This window comes from Mercenaria mercenaria, chromosome 11, assembly GCF_021730395.1.
Source record: "Mercenaria mercenaria strain notata chromosome 11, MADL_Memer_1, whole genome shotgun sequence".
NCBI lineage: Eukaryota > Metazoa > Mollusca > Bivalvia > Venerida > Veneridae > Mercenaria > Mercenaria mercenaria.
Genome location: NC_069371.1, coordinates 50035537 through 50041621, shown reverse-complemented (window position 1 = coordinate 50041621; position 6085 = coordinate 50035537).

The following is a 6085-nucleotide window of genomic DNA, read 5'->3' as shown; positions in this document are numbered from 1 at the left end:
ATTACTCCATACCACATCAGAATACTCGTATAAAAGACAGATAGATAGTTTCGAGGGATTTGCGATCAAGAATAAACTTTAAGGTTCTCATGATACCGATACGTTTCCACGCCTTTTCCTTGATACTATCTATGTGTTCGTGCCATGTTCCATCTTTAGAGAGGACAACTCCAAGATGTTTGTGGGATTTAACCTCATTGCTCTGGACATCATGCATGGTTAAAGGAGGATGTAAGGGTTTATTAACTTTACGAGAGATAAGAAGAGACTCTGCTTTCCTTGGATTAAAGTCTACTAGCCAGTCATTCGTATGTCATGAACAATATCATTGATGAAAACAATGAAGAGAAGAGGTCCCAGAATAGAGCCTTGTGGTACACCAGCAGAGAGTACAACTGTATCAGAAGAGCCACCAGGAAAAACTACTTTTTGTTTTCTTTGTGATAAGTAGTCACGCAACCGGTTTAAAAGACGTCCAGAGATACCTGTGGATTCGAGTTTAAAAACAAGACCTTTGTGCCAGACGCGATCAAAGGCTTTAGAGATGTCACAGACGACTGTACGGACTTCTTTTCCTTCATCTAGTGCTTGACAGAATGTATTGTATATCGAGACAAGTTGGTTTGTTGTTGAGTCGTTGGGGACAAATCCAGATTGGAGAGAAGAAAATAAAGTTATTTTCTAAGAAGAAATTGAAAACATGTTTGTGGATGATTTTTTCTAATACTTTACTGATGGTGCTAAGTAGAGATATTGGTCTATAATTTGATACTATTTGCGGGTCATTCTTTTTAAAGACAGCACAAACGTGTGCAAGTTTCCATAGTGATGGTAATTTTCCAGTGTGAAGTGACATGTTAAAGAGTTTACAAAATGGATGTGCTAATTGCTGTGATAATTCCTTTAGGATTCTATTATTTACATTGTCTGGTCCTGCTGCTTTTCCTGTTGAAAGTGACTTGAGTGTTACAGTTATTTCATCTTCTGTAATATTGATAGAGTTTAGTGTTGTGTGATTCGAATTTAATTGTATGTGTGGCAGTGTTTTGTTATTGTCGTTAAGTAATGTTTGCGATTGGAAAAAGTTATTAAGTAGGTTTGCCTTGTCAGTGTCTGTTGTGATAAGATTACTATTATCATTTAAGGTTTGAACTGCTGGGTTAGTTAAAGGTGTTATGAATTTCTTTAATATTTTCCAATAATCTGTTGGTTTGAGATTTTCATTTTTTAATTTATCTCACAGTTTTTGAGAATGATGTGTTTTTGTATTTCTGAGGAGCTGGGTTGTTTTATTTCTTATTTGTCTGTATTTGGTCCAGTGATGTTCGCTCTGTGTACGTTTTGCCTTGTCGTATGCTCTTTTTCTTTTTCTGATGAGTTTTCTTATTTCATTGTGCATCCATGGAGGGTCGGCTGGTCTAATTGTAGTTATTTTATTAGAAATATGTTTTTTTTATATGGAAATGATATGTTGAGTGATATTATTTGCATATGTATCAATATCATCATCTTCTAGGGAGTCGCAGTTGGTAGATGCTGCCTCTTGTCTTAGGTTGTTGTGGTCACCTTGGTCAAATTTCCATACCATTCTTTTGTAGGTCTTTAGGTGGGGCTTAGAGTAGTTGAGACAACAATATATTGGACAGTGAAATCTGATATTTTGATCAAGGAATGGATCTCCGACACCTGACGTAAACATATCACATGAGGATGAGACAAGAAAAAGGTCTATGAGAGAGTTAGATGATTCATTGAAATGTGTGGGTTCATTTATTAATTGTGTCATGTTATATTGTGTGGCTATATCATTAATTTTTCTTTGTGTTCCAGGCTTAAGCATATCTAAGTTGAAGTCACCTGAAATTATTATGTTACTTATGTTCGTGTCAAAAGCAAGACCAATTGAGTTTTCTATACTGGACAGAACAAGAGGAGTGTAGTTGGGAGGACGGTAGAATGTTCCATAAAGAAATTTCTTGTGACCAGTTCTAAGTTCTATTCAAATACATTCAATTCCATCCGGCTCCAGGTCATATCTTCGAATAACTGGTATATGACTTTTTACATAAACAAGGATCCCTCCATGGTTATCTCCTGATCTGTCTTTTCTGAATGGAGCAGTAAAATTTTCAAAGCTAATGGAATCCAACTCAGTATTACTGCCTAGCCATGTTTCGGTAAAAGAAAAAAAATGTTGAAATTCTCCTTGCAAAATATCCTTTTTATTGAAAAAGCTTTGAACATTATAGTGTAAAAGTGAGAGAGAATTTCGAAAGTCTTCTAAGACTTCAGAAACAGATAGAACTGATGAGAGTGTGCTACATGAATCAGGACCTGGATTCTTGTGAATATCACCAGCACATAATAGTATCATGGACATCCAGGTTATCAGCTCAAAATTTGTAAAGTGGCGTAGTCCCTTTACATTCATCTGAAAAAAGGCAAAGAGTCCGATCCTCACCCTATACATGGTTAGTTCTATAGCCATTAGGTAATACCAGGACTAAATGCTTCATAGGGTGAGGTTAACCAGTATCTAAAGTGACTAAGACAAAAGGGTAGTAGAACAATGATAGAGAGAAAAGTAGAGAACGGATCAAAGATATAGAGAAGTACGAGTGCGCAACTGGACATAATAAACATGGATTTAACATACCTCACAACAATTTTGATTTTTAACAAAATATATTTGTTATTACATGCTAGAACTTATTCGACTGTTCTGTATTTTATTTCTCGTGGTCACTGCTGTGTTTTAATTGACAGAGGTTACACGGGATGAAACAAGTGCTTTTCATTGGCTGATACTGCCAGGCAATTACATGAAGTGTGTATGTTTCATTGTTTGGTCATCGGATTATCTAATTAGTAATGAATTAAATGTTTTACAACCTGTTATTACTATAATTGTCCAAATTGTGGGTATATGGAATATTATAATAAATTTAATACAGTTTCAAGTTTTCAACATTACTTACAATTTTGAATGAATATATTTATATTGTGTGTATATTAATTCTCGTGGTCATTGATGTGTTAGATTGACAGAGGTTACACGGGGTGAAACGAGTGCTTCATTTTCATTTGCCGATACGACCAGACAAGTACATGAAGTGTGTATATTTCATTGATTGGTCATTGGATTATGTAATTAGTAATGAATGAAATGTTTTACTACATGCACCTGTTATTACTATAATTTTCTAAATTGAAGGCATATGGAATAAGATGTTCAATTTGACACAATTTCAACATTGGTTACAATTATAAATGATTATATTTATCCTGTGTGTAAGTGTATAATATTGTGTAAATTTCAAAGATGTGTGCTCATCGTCAGAATTTGTTTGTGTAAAGTGGTTATTTTCAAAATGGATTTAGTTGCAGTTGCGTTGGATATAGCGTGCCGTACATCTCTGTGAGTAACTTGTATATTAAATAGTTTGGTATTGCTATCTTGTAACGTTAGAAGGTATTGGGTACAAAATGTATATAATAATATATGTTTGACAGGGATGACACAGTGAAGTTTTATCTAAAGCAGTTAAAGTCTTGTTTTTTAGTTTCAAAAAAGCTTAGCTATCTACTACATACTGGTACTTACTAAACATACATGATACAAATTACATAGTACAGTGTATGATATAAAATAATGCTATATCAAATATAATATTATAGCCCAAATTATTCACTTCATACAGTACATAATACATTCTCACACAGAGTACTTAAAATTCACACATAATGCAAATGTTTCATTTATTACAAGTCTATCAAATATATGACTATTTAATTTACACATTATTCTCATGCAGATCTTATTCTAGACATCATTATTGATAAAAAGCAAATCATCACAGGATAGACAATTGTATTCTTATTATTTGACCTACATCTCATGTATTCATAACACTTATTTCTTAACAACTGTCACAGTAGTAGTCACCAATATCATCATCATAATCATCATCATCATCACACACTCATACAAATATTTCTTTTATCACAAAACTATCAAATATATGACTTTAATTTTACACATTTTTCTCATGCAGTTCTTATTCTAGCTATCATATCAGTATTCATCATCATCAGCAGCAGCAGCATCATCTTCTTCTTATTATTATTTTTTAATTATTGTTATTTATAAAAAATTATTCATCACAAGACCTACATTTCTTGTAAGCATTACACTATTTTCTTAGCTATCACAACAGAAATCATCAATATAATCATCATTATCATCATCATCATCACACATCATACAAATATTTCTTTTATTAAAAATCTATCAAATAAATGACTATTTGGTTTACATATTGTTCTAATGCAGTTTTTTTTCTAGCTATCATATCAGTGTTCATCACCATCATCATCATCATCATCATATTCTTATTTATATTTATTTTTATTCATCACAAATAGAGAATTGTATTCTTTTTATTTGACCCACATCTCATGTAATCATTACGCTTATTTCTTAGCTATCACAGCAGTAGTCATCAATATCATCACCATTATCACACATCATACAAATATTTCTTTTATTAAAAATCTATCAAATAAATGACTATTTGGTTTACATATTGTTCTAATGCAGTTTTTATTCTAGCTATCATATCAGTATTCATCATCAGCATCATCATCAGCAGCATCATCTTCTATTTTTTTTAATTATTATTACATGTATTTATAAAATTTTATTCATCACCAGACCTACATTTCATGTAAGCATTACACTATTTTCTTTGCTATTACAACAGTAATCATCAATATCATCATCATTATCATCATCATCATCACACATCATACAAATATTTCTTTTATTAAAAATCTATCAAATATATGACTATTTGGTTTACATATTATTCTAATGCAGTTTTTATTCTAGCTATCATATCATTATTCATCATCATCATCATCATCATTATATTCTTATTTATAAAATTTCATTCATCACAAATAGACAATTGTATTCTTATTATTTGACCTACATCTCATGTAATCATTACACCATTTCCTTAGCTATCACAACAATAGTCATCAATATCATCTTTATTATAATCATCATCATCACACATCATAAAAATTTTTCATTTATCACAAAACTATTATATATATGACTATTTCATTAACACATTATTCTCATGCAGTTTTTATTTTAGCTATCATATCAGTTTTCATCATCAGCGTCAGCTTCAGCATCAGCATCCGCATCAACATCATCATCATCATCATCATCTTATTTATACATTTTATCATCACACGGTAGTCAATTGTATTTTCATTATTTGACCTACATCTCATGTAATTATTACACTAGTTATAAGTAATCAACAACATCATCATCATCATCACCACCATCATCATCATTATATACAATGCCGATAATTCATTCATCACAAAGCAAACACATATATGGCTATTTTATTTGTACAGTGTTCTTATGTAGTCTTTAGTCAAGTCATCTTAAGGCATCGCCACAGTCACAATTCGGTATCAGTTCATATTTTCAGGCTGAGTGTTTTTCTCTTGAAAATTGCACTAAAGCCTTAACAGCTGGTCAAATTATCATCAACATAAGAAGCATATGATGATTTATAGTACATATGCCGCTTGTAAAATATTTGAGTCTGGTTTAGACCGAAAATTTACCCCAAAATATTGAAATTTTATGTGCAGTAGAACTCCAATATGAAACATATTACAAAGACAAAATTTAGTTAATTTCATAGTGCAATATGTATACTGCAAACTCCTACGGATTTTTGTCGAAATTGTTCCTGGTTATTGCATTAGACATAAAAAGACAACCCCATGTAAATTTAATTTAAAATGTTGTTTGTACATGCATTACTGACCACAGGTAGCCAGGTAAACCTATATATAATCCTATAATATCACCTGTTTATATACATGTAGATTATGTGTAAACAGATAACACAAATTGGATACATTGATGATGTTGGGATTTTTGGGTATAATTCAGTTATCAGGTAAAATTTCAAAATAATTTCTGATGACTTTATTCTTCGAGGTCTGCTTTACAATTGGCTGTAATTATCTTTGAAATATATTGAATATA